General features: G+C 32.0%; 2 protein-coding genes across 4 annotated transcripts in view; one reads left to right on the plus strand and one right to left on the minus strand.

Moving 5' to 3' along the window:
• LOC101890659 (E3 ubiquitin-protein ligase RNF25) overlaps positions 1–12,243 on the minus strand; it is a 99,874-nt gene that overhangs the window by 62,521 nt on the left and 25,110 nt on the right. The gene's annotated exons all lie outside the window — the stretch shown is intronic.
• LOC101890430 (sodium-dependent neutral amino acid transporter B(0)AT3) overlaps positions 1–12,243 on the plus strand; it is a 73,108-nt gene that overhangs the window by 35,111 nt on the left and 25,754 nt on the right. The gene's annotated exons all lie outside the window — the stretch shown is intronic.

Below are 12,243 nucleotides of genomic sequence, written 5' to 3' on the forward strand. Positions count from 1 at the left end.
GTATTTAGTTTTGTCCACCTCATAATTAGGGACAGAATGATTTCAGAATAGTCAAAGATAATTACTCTTCTACACCCATTACCGTAAGAATGGAATTGATTTAAAAATTGCTTAAATAATATGATGGTTATACCAAAACGTGATCATATTTTGCGAGGATGGTTTCTTCTCAAATTGCCAACCTTTGCTAAAATGAATATGCAAAATATGGTTAGAATGTAAACAATACTCGATATCGGACTGCACCCTTAACCGAGAGTCATATATCATGACCTGCCAAATCGATTTAAGATATCTTGAAAGTTTAGGAAGAATTTCTGGAAGGATATAAATCCTTTTTTTACTAAATGTTCAATTCGCTCTACCATTTGTTTACAAAAAATCGATTGAATTCAATATTCAAATTGAAAAATCATTTAAAATTTAATTGTGCATTATATAAAATTGACAAAAAAACAATTGAAAAAAGAAACAAAATCTTCACCTTGTTCGACAATTTTTTACAGCAGAAGTTTAAAGGTCCTTGCAATGTTTGTCAATAGAATGGACTATTATTCTAAAATTCGATTCCAATGAAATTTTTTTTTCGATTTTTTCCCGATTTGAGAATTTTTACAATGATTTTTTTCGTGATTTTTTTAGCGATCTTGAAAAAGTAATTATCTTTTAACTTTGGTGTGACCTCGTTAAATTATTTCGACATCATCTACTCCGTTCCGCCACCACATAATACGGTACTACACTTCCATGTAACCCGTCTTCTCAAGAAATCAAGTCAATTAAATAAATAAATATAAATATTCAAATTCAATAATAAAATATAAAAAATCATGCAAAATAAAACATTACTATCGTACATTTCAAAAGTCAAAATGAAAATTTTAATGTATCACATTTTTACGCGATTTTTTTGTTTTTGGATTTTATCCAGCGGTTATAAGCGTAGTAATTAACACCACTTTATTTTATATATATAAATAAATATATATATATATATATATATATATATATATATATATATATATATATATATATATATATATATATATATATATATATATATATATATATATATATATATATATATATATATATATATATATATATATACACACACCTATAAACACACACACACACACACGCACATATATATATATATATATATATATATATATATATATATATATATATATATATATATATATATATATATATATATATCTATATATATATATAAATGTAAGTTGTGTTAGTTACTACGCTTATAACTTACGAACCGCTGGACTGATTTTAACGATTCACACAAATTCGGAGTTGTCTCCTCTCCGAAAAGGATAATATCCAAAAACGCGTAAAAATGTGATTTATTAACATTTTCATTTTGACTTTTGAATTGTACAATAGTAATGTTTTATTTTGCATGATTTTTTTCCATTTTGACTTACTTTTTTCTAATTTACATTTGTAGTGTTTTTTATATTTTATTTTTGAATTCGAATAATAAAACCAATTTATTTAATTGACTTGATTTCTTGAGAACTGAAATTGATGGCGGGTTACATGGAAGTGTAATACCGAATTATATGGTGGCGAAACGGAATAGATGATATCGAAATGATTTAACGCGGTCACACCAAAAGAAAGATAATTATTAATTAAAAGATAATTACTTTTTCAAATTCGCTAAAAAATCACGAAAAAGAGATCTCATTGCAAAAATTCTCAAATCGGGAAAAAATCGAAAAGATTTTCAGTGGAATCGAATTTTAAAATAATAGTAAGGGCCTTTAAACATTTGCTGTAATAAATCAGCGAACAAGTTGAAGATTTTTTCAATTTGTTATTCTTCTTTTGCATTTTTTTTTAATTTGTATTATCATATTGAATTCAGTGGATTTTTTTGTGAACAAAATAAAGAATAATTTTTCACTATATACAATTTTTCAACAAAAAACTGAAATAAGTGCGAAATACGATGTTAACTGACATCTACCTTTCAACTATAGGGCCGACATCGTGGTTCAGATGGAAGATGCGAACACATTTAAACAACCAAAAATGACAAAAAAAGCCTAATGGAGCTCATTTCAAAGCGTGGACCTACTTCTTTCATGTGACAATAATCCGTCCAATGAGAGCTCAAAATGCAAAATTCTTTGGGAGTACAATCAGTAAAATACCAAATATAAAGGACGGAAAATAGTAGAGCGAATGAGACTCTTAGTAAGAAAAGGATTTCTATCCTTCCAGAAATTCTTCACAAACATTCAAGATACCTTAAATCACTTTTGCAGGTCATGATATCGATCATAACTCACGATAAGGGTACATCCCGATTTCATATTTATATAATCATCATATGATTTAAGCTAATTTTGGGGTCTTGGCCACTTTTTTCATTGCTTGGCCCTTATTTGGCATCTTTGTCTCTAAGGGGTTAGGGAACCATCATACAGATAATTGCCACATAGGAATTTATTTAAGTAAAGTCCCCACATTGGAGTATCCCCAAGTCCACTTTCACATATAATGTGTGGTCAGAAAAGAAAATTTTGTATTCTATTGAATTTGTAACTCTCAAGAGAATATTGGTTGGAAACGTAGATTTGGGAAATACATCTATATGATAATATGGTGGATAAAACTATTTTTACTCATTTAAATCACGCGGAATGTTTTTCAGTTTGACATGCTATGTTGTTCTGTTAAATTTTTGATTTGGTCTCTATTTAACTTTGGCTATTCTTAATTCATTCAGCGCTCAATTATGAGGTGTACAAAATACAGCAAATTCCAAATTACTGCTCATTTGACTGGAAAATTTTGCTACGATTTTTATCATACTAAAAATTAATTTGATCCTTTACATGGGGATAAGATTGATATATACTTTTTAATAGATTTGTATAGCACATCCACACCTTTGAAGCCCACGGCTTAAATATGGGTACAGGTATTTTAAAACACTTTAAATCGACCAGTACGGGAACACTTATATCAGTCATATCTGTGAATAATTATGCTTTGACAAATATGCATAATAGACAAGAACTACTGGCCGGCAACGCGGACCGGGCCAGCTAGTATATATATATATATATATATATATATATATATATATAAATATATATATATATATATATATATATATATATATATATATATATATATATATATATATATATATATATATATATATATATATATATATATATATATATATATAAGAAGAATTAAATAATTAGTGGTAGTGCAATTTTTAATTACACTACCACTAAATGAACAGTGATAGTGTAATTATTAGTGCACTAAAACCTAATATAGGATGTAAAGTTAAGCTTTTCATTTTGAAAAACCCTAAACTTTGATGTAAATGTTGACTTACATCCATGATATGGGAACATTAATATGTCAACACTTTTAAAGTTTTTTTTTTTTTTCAAATTTGGTATTTGATGTTCGTTATAACAGCCTATGACAGAAAAGTGTCTGTGTAGGTCCATGTCTTCGTATAGCCCCCATAAAACGATACCTCCCGATATTCGGTATTTTGATGATTTTAGCGACGTTATTCACCGGAATTGTTTCAAATCTGGTATTGGAAGTTCGTAATGGATACTACAGCCTACGACAGAAAACTACTTATTCAGCTCCACGTATTCGTTTACCCACCATATAAAGGTACATCCAGATATGCGGTATTTTAATTATTTTAGCGACATTATTCACCGTAATTGTTTCAAATTTAGACGTAGGGTAGTAGGGTAGGACGAACATTAAAAAAATATCCAAATCGGTCCAGCTTTCTGAACTGATTCAATTACAAATGAACAACAACGGATTTGTATATATATAGATTAAAAAGTAGGCCTGGTTAGTTCCTCATATCCCAAATAAATACTTAGGGTTGGATGGGAAGTCAACAGTATCACGTGTAATAATTTTCAAACCGATATTTTCATTGTTTTACAAATATAAGAATTTTAGATAAATCAAGTGGAAGTAGGCGTGTTCAATATTTTTTTCTTTAAAAACCTAACTCGGGGTATGACGAACGTTTGTACAAAATATTATTCAAATCAGTCCAGCCGTTCTCAGCTGATTCCATTACCGACGAAAAACAATAGACTTTTATATATATAGATTGCAAAAAAAAAGAAAAAACCTTCAACTTGTTCGCTGATTTTTTTTTACCGCAAATGTTTGAAGCTTCTTACGAAGTTTGTCAATATAATGTTGTATTATTTTGAAATTCGATTCCATTAATTTGTTTTTCATTTTTCCGATTTTATAATTTTTGCAATGAATTCGTGATTTTTTGGCGTTTTAAAAAGTAATTAAAATATTGATTTTTTGGTTCATAGCCTATTATCTTCTAAAATGATATTATTCGTATAATTCCACTTTCCCAATAAATACATAAAATCCATAAATAACTGTTTGTCCGTTTTTGTCATATTAGAATTAAAAAAAAAACACTACAAATGTACATTCGAAAATAGCAAATCAAAATGGAAAAAAATCATGCAATATATAACATTACTATTGTACATTTCAAAAGTCAAAATGAAAATTTTAAAATTTCACATTTTTACGCAATTTTTTTTTTGGATATTATTCTTTTCTGTCAAGAGACAATTCTGAATTTGTCTGAATCGTTAAAATCAGATACACACACAACACAACTTTCTTTTATACATATTGATATATTTAGATTAAAAAGTAGGCCTGGTTAGATCCTCAGCCTCCAAATAAATACTTAGGGTTGGATGGGAAGTCAACAGTATCACGTGTAATAATTTTCAAACCGATATCTTCAATATTTTGACAAATATAAGGATTTTAGATAAATAAAAATAGTGGGCGTAAAAGTGGTCAATATTTTTTCTTTAAAAACCTAACTCGGGGTATGACGAACGTTTGTACAAAAAATTATGCAAATCGGTCCAGCCATTCTCAACTGATTCCGTTACCAACAAACAACAATTGATTTTTATATATATAGAAGAAGAAGAAGATATATATATATATATACATATATACATATTTATTGTTTTTTTTTTGGAAGTACAAATTTCTTTAGATAGCAAAATCTGAACTCAACTTGTAGATGTGAACTTATTTTCGGTATAACTTTTTAATGCCACTTTTATTATTTCTTGTCGATAATACATTCATAATATTAATGAACTATATACGGATATGTTCATGAAATTGGAATTTCAACAAAATATCTCTAAAAACGAAAACAGTGAAGTTCTATTTTCAATTTAATACGTCACATGTGCAGTAAATAAATTACTTCGAATGTAATTATTAATAAATTAATAAGTACTTGAACTTGTTTACAAGCAATGCAAACACCTAAAAATGTACATACATATATACATGCCGAATTGCAGAATTTCTTTTTTTTCATTTTTTCGATAACAACAAAAGTAAACCAGCTGTGCTAAGCACTTTATGAACAAATATAATAATATGTACATAATTATATTCGTACAAACTACTTCATTTATATCGCAAAATCACATTCTTGCGTTTTTTATCTGTTAAGAAATGGTATGCTTTTGTTTGAGCTTAAAGACAGGTCGAATAAAATGACAAATTAAAGAACTTTTAATACCCTGCACCATGAGATAAAAAAAACTTTACAAAATTATAATGGTGGGATCCAATATTGAAACGAAATCGGTCGGAGAATACATTTACAGTCTTCTAAGTCGTTATATAGGGAGCATATCAGGAAGTACTGTTATATGGGTGCTATTAATCAACTTTCACTTATATAGAAAATGTACTATTGCCAGAGGTAGATCCCATTACAAGCTAAAAATACAGAATTTTAAATTAATTCATTAGAAATGGTGACTTAAATCGCCAAAAGACCAAATATACGGAGATATCGTAAAATTTTAGTCTTATATCTCTATTTGTTTATCGGCTAAGAATTTTACATTGATCAAATATTTACATGAATACGGAATGACAAACCTAATAATAAAATCGTGACAGCCTTTTGCATATTAAATACTATGCAATTGATTTGTCCATTATATCGAATTTGTTCACTACGTTGTCGGTTTCATATAAGGTTTCATGATAAGGGTAAGCAGCAAAGTTTTAACCATGCTCTTTTGGAATTTTATGTCGGTTCTTCTTTATCCCGATTTATGTAAAACGAGGGTGTATTTACAAAGTAACATTAAGAGGACATCTCTAACAAACTATTAAATTTTTTCTAATCATTTTGTACTGTAAACAAAAAAAAAACACAAACATTTCCATGTCAGAAGTGTACAAACAATTCGATTTCCTTAATTTACTACAGTTGCCGAGCTGTATCGTTTGCGAACGAATCACTGGGAAACATTTCCAAACGTTTGCTGTGCGAAATGATGACTGGAACATTTAGAGTTGACATTAAAAAATTTTGGGTTTTCTACCGTTTTGCATTGTATGATAGACATAATAAATTAATAAAGTCATTAATTTGCCTTAATTTTAGTTTTTACACTACTTGCAATGTTTGCAATGAGTTTTGTACTGCCTCGTTTCCAATGTTGCGTCATACAGCAGAGTACATTTCAGTTTTGTTTTCGTTTCCACTCATCTACGCGAGTAGTATAAAATAAACAAGTTAAAAAGCAGTAAGTTTGAATACCTCCCCCCCACCATTTGTAACGTACTTGGAAATTTTCAAAAAGTAAAATCCCTAAAAAATTGCCATTACCATATTCAAATTCGAAAACTTGAAATAAACGGTGAATAATGTAGCTATATAGGGAGGTACCGTTATATCGGAGCTGTGCGAAGACCTGGACCAGAATAGACAATTTTCTGTCATAGGCTGTAGGATCCATTACGAAGTTCAAATACGACATCTCAAACAATTTTGGTGAGTATTGTACCTAAACTCGCCAAATACCGAATATAGGGAAGTACTGATATATGGGGCCCATACGAAGACCTGGACCTGCATAGACAATTTTCTGTCATAGGCTGTAGTAGCCATTTCGAACTACAAATATCAAATTTGAAACAATTCCGGTGAATAATGTCGCTAAAATCATGAAAATACCGGATAATGGGGACCGCTATAGCCAATAATCCGCTGAGAAGTCGGTGCCTATTGTGAACTACAAATACAAAATTTGAAACAATTCCGTCGAAAATATCACAAAAATAATCAAAACACCGAATATGGGGAGGTTCCGTTTTTAGGGGAATTGTTAGTACCCAGAGCGAACTCCAAATACTAAATTTGGAACCATTGCGGTGGAATATAAATCATCGAAATATCGGATATTTGGAGGTGTAGATATATGGGGTCTATTTAAAGGTTATTTCCTGAAAAAATTGCGACTAAAATATCCAAAACACCTGAAATCTACCGGTACAGTTAATGGAGGCGATGCCAGAATGTGGACCTATGTGCCCCAATTTCAATACCTAAAAGTCTACGGTACTAAAAAAAATACATTCGAGTGAAATTTTGTTCGTTCGAAACTGGATTCGCCGCTTTTAGAACAATGGCATTTGCTACCTATGCATATTTTTTCACTGAGCTGGAATTCTATTGTAAGACCCACATTATGTCGGACAAGAAAACTACTTGTGACCAGATCTCCGAAAAACTTGCATGTATTCATGTTAAGAGTGAAACTCGCTCGAAGTCGAGCGATTTTACTTTGCTCGTTTTAAAATGGGAGCAAAGTTTGCCGAACACACTTTTAGTTTTTGTCATGCCGCAGCAGAACTAAATTCAACACGTTGAAAAGCATTGTCAGTAATTTGAACCAACAAATCATAAGTACACAAAAAATCCACCGGCCTTTTCCTTCTACTTTTTTTTCTTCTTTGTATTTTTAAACTCGATTTCACCCTTAAAGCAAGTCCCTTTACTCTATTTCGAGCGATTTCGCTCCCACGCTAATTTTTCAAACAGGATGACTCGGAACTCAGTATAAAACTCCCACTCTTTGAACAATCCCTCTCGCAGGTTTCACTGCCGAGAAAAAACGAGCAAATATGTGATCTGCTTTTGACAACAATCTGGCAATATATTTGGTAGTTTTTACACTATTGTGACTGACAGTAAGCTTTATAGAAACTCTTCTCTTTCGGCCGAACCTTATGTCTTTTATGACCAACATATATCGAAAAAACAAGTAAAAAGGCATTGTATAAATTCATCATCCGCATAAAATTCTAAGTCGATTTAACATCGTCCGTCAGTCTGTCTAATGAAATCACTGCATCACATCCGACATTTTTAGACGTAGAGCTTTGGCTCAGTAGTTTGTATTATGTCTAGGATAGTTGGAATTGAAAATCGGTCCACGAACGGTCGGTTAGCTATACCCCTTAACCCCTTTAAAAATAATAAAAAATAATTAAAAAGTGATTTTTTGAAAACATCATACCCTTGCAGATTTGGAAAACTAGCCATCATTTTAGAATTGGCATATCGGATAGTGTTAAAAATTATCGAGCTCTCACAACGCCCAAAATGGCGTATGGAACACATTAGCATGACACCAACGAAATAATTGCTTTACATAAGACATCTTGCAAGAGCTTCTAAATTTTTGTTTGAGATGTCGTATTTGAAGTTCGTAATTGATGCTACAGCCTGTGACCAAAAATTGTCTATGCAGGTCCAGGTCTTGGTATAGCTCCGATATAACGGAACTTCCCTATATACGGTATATTGGTGATTTTAACTACATTATTCACGGTTTATTTCAAGTTTCGAATTTGAATATGGTAATGGCTTATGACAACAATGCCTATGTAGGGCATAGGGCCGAACTTACTGCTTTTTAATTTGTTTTAATTCTTTATAACATAACCCGTGTCATCTGGGCCCTCGTTAAAGTGTATTCACACACATGTTCGATAACCAGATTATTTGTTTGTGTGTCTGGGCGCGGCGAATAATCCAATTTGATACAATGCAACATATTGCGAGTTCGCCTAGCAGTCCGAAACCTTTAAACTAAACAATTGATTTAATGTCAAATCGCAGCAGTAAAAATTATAAAATGTCAATAACGCCCATTGAAAGGCGAAAATAAGGCACAAATGCGAAAAGCTATTGGATCATGGTAGAAATACCAGGTAGCAACATAGGCGAAAATTACAACAAAGCAACTTTTTTTGGAAACTTGATATGTCAAAGTTGTAGTCAGGGCGAATTGTTTTGAAGTACAAAATTTGGGACAAATTGTTTTTCCAATCAAAATATTGAATCAAAAATTTTCAAAATTGTTGTTTTTTCTATTATAAAAGCAAATATTCAAAACTTCCAACATCGATTGAAAGTAATGCTGAAGCCGCTGCATCTTGGTTTGATTATAGCACGTTCAATACAACATTTTTGAAAATCACAGAGACTGGAAATGGAGTGATCGTAGTCTCCAGCGCGCCAACGAAGGACATTTGCGATAATAGATGTCCAATCGTTGTTATCTCTTCATCATCCTTACACAGCATGCAGTCTTGGTAACATTGGCAACGTTGATTTCATATTCAACAGCGATAATGTTCTTTACAAGAAAATATCCGGAAAATTAGTTTTGATGCTTTAAAATTAGGTTTTGTGGTGGTTCTGGGGTGTACCCTTTTTTCTTTTGCTGCATCGTCAGCTTTCTCGCTGTAGTGACATGCTACCTAAAAGGTACTTTAGGGTATATTTACTCCTCAGGCTTACTTAAGATTTGGATCAAAGATTGCAGAAGATACAGGGAGCTGAGTCTACTGTAAGTCCACGCATATTATTTGCTCAGCTATGAAATGTATAGCAGACAGGAAGTTTTTTATGTATAGATAACTTTAATACATTCGAACAATTTGAAATAAAACATTATCTCAATAATTAATCACACCCCAAAAATTGCCAATGTTTTGTTCCCCAAACCAATCCAATATGCTTAGGAATCATTCACCTTTCACTGTTGAAGCCCTATAGTGTATAACATAGTTGAAAATCCGTACAAATAAGATGATGAAATTTCATGTATCGGTTTATCTCCTATATGAAATTGATTCCCTGTTTCACTTATTCAAAAATATCCACGAATTTTAGATCTCCATATTACCTATGCCTACCATTAGTTGAATATACACTTTTTCCCTCATACTCTATAAAAACGTAAAATCTCGATTTTCTATCAATAGCATTGTTAAAGTTTGAAATCATGCAACAATTTTCTTATGTGTAAACGAAGGCGAATTCAAATGACAACAATTTTTTGACATATCAAATTGATACCAGCTGGCCTGAAAGGGTTACCTTGTAATTCTACCATGTATTGGATCACATATTGGTGACAAGTTAGTTTATATGTTAGACTAAATTCACAGCATTTTATAACATTTTTATGCATTTGAGTAGGTTAATGTTTCATGCTCATTCGTCACCTGATATTAAATCATTATTTTTATACCCTTGCCATTGGATGTGGGCTATATATAATATGGCTATTCCTTTTGTAGAAAACATTAATTCTATTGTTAGGCACATAGAGTTCCATTCTACCATGGTACAATAAAATTAAGGTACGGCTAGGATACCATATGATTGTATTTTTTTTATTTTCTTGTCTTAATATGCCAACTTTATTTGTTTATGTGTGTGTATTCTTTTCAATAATAAACAAGTAAAAAAAAATTAAGTTCGGCCGGGCCAAACTTTTAATACCCTCCACCTTAGGGTAAAAGAAACATTAGAAGAAATGTGGCAAAAACCATTAAAATGCCGAATATCGGCAGGTACCGTTATATAGGGGCTACACCAAAACGTGGACCTATAATTACAATGTTTCGCTACACGAACTAGGACCCATTATGACCCACAAATACCAATTTTTAGACAAATCAGTGAAAAAATGTGGCAAAAACCATAAAAATACCGAATATCGGGAGGTACTGTTATATGGGGGCTATACCAAAACATGGACCCATACATGCAATGTTTCGCCACCGGAGCTGGAACCCATTATGACCCACAAATACCAATTTTCAGACAAATCCGTGAAAAAAGGTTGCAAAAGTCATCAAATTACCGAATATCGGGAGGTACCGTTATATGGGGGCTATACCAAATCATGGACCCATACATGCAATGTTTCGCCACCGGAGCTGGAAACCATTATGACCCAAAAATACCAATTTTTAGACAAATCCGCAAAAAAATGTGGCAAAAAAAAACTAAAATACCGAATATCGGGAGGTACCTTTATATGGGGGCTATACCACAACGTGGACCTATATATGCAATGTTTTGCCACACGCTCAGGGACCCGTTATGACCTACAAATACCAATTTCCAGACAAATCCGTGAAAAAATGTGGCATAAATCATCAAAATACCGAATATCGGGATTTACCGTTATATGGGGACTATATCAGAACGTGGACCGATATATCATTTTCAATACCAACCATCCTAGACACAATGCAAATAGCTCTGCTAAATTTTGGCGCTCTACGTCAAATAATGTGGGCTGTATCGTGATTTCAACAGACAGACAGACGGACAGACAGACAGACAGACGGACAGACAGACAGACGGACATCGTTAAATCGACTTAGATTTTTATGCTGATTATAAATATATATACTTTATGGGGTCTAAGACGAATATTTAAGGATGTTACAAACGGAATGACAAAGTTAATATACCCTCCTTTCCAAGGTGGAGGGTATAAAAAATTGCTCAGGAAATATTTAAATTCGGATGTTTTCAAAATGCATATTTCAACGTATGCATAGACAAAATCTACGGATTTTGTAGCGAAACAAACCTTTAGAGATAAAGAGTGATTTTTTAAGAGCTTGATAACTTTTTTTAAAAAAAAAAACGCATAAAATTTGCAAAATCTCATCGGTTCTTTATTTGAAACGTTAGATTGGTCCATGACATTTACTTTTTGAAGATAATTTCATTTAAATGTTGACCGCGGCTGCGTCTTAGGTGGTCCATTCGGAAAGTCCAATTTTGAGCAACTTTTTCGAGCATTTCGGCCGGAATAGCCCGAATTTCTTCGGAAATGTTGTCTTCCAAAGCAGGAATAGTTGCTGGCTTATTTCTGTAGACTTTAGACTTGACGTAGCCCCACAAAAAATAGTCTAAAGGCGTCAAATCGCATGATCTTGGTGGCCAACTTACCGGTCCATTTCTTGAGATGAATTGTTCTCCGAAGTTTTCCCTCAAAATGGCCATAGAATCGCGAGCTG

This window comes from Musca domestica, unplaced genomic scaffold (assembly GCF_030504385.1).
Source record: "Musca domestica strain aabys unplaced genomic scaffold, Musca_domestica.polishedcontigs.V.1.1 31, whole genome shotgun sequence".
In the NCBI taxonomy this organism is placed as follows: Eukaryota; Metazoa; Arthropoda; class Insecta; order Diptera; family Muscidae; genus Musca; species Musca domestica.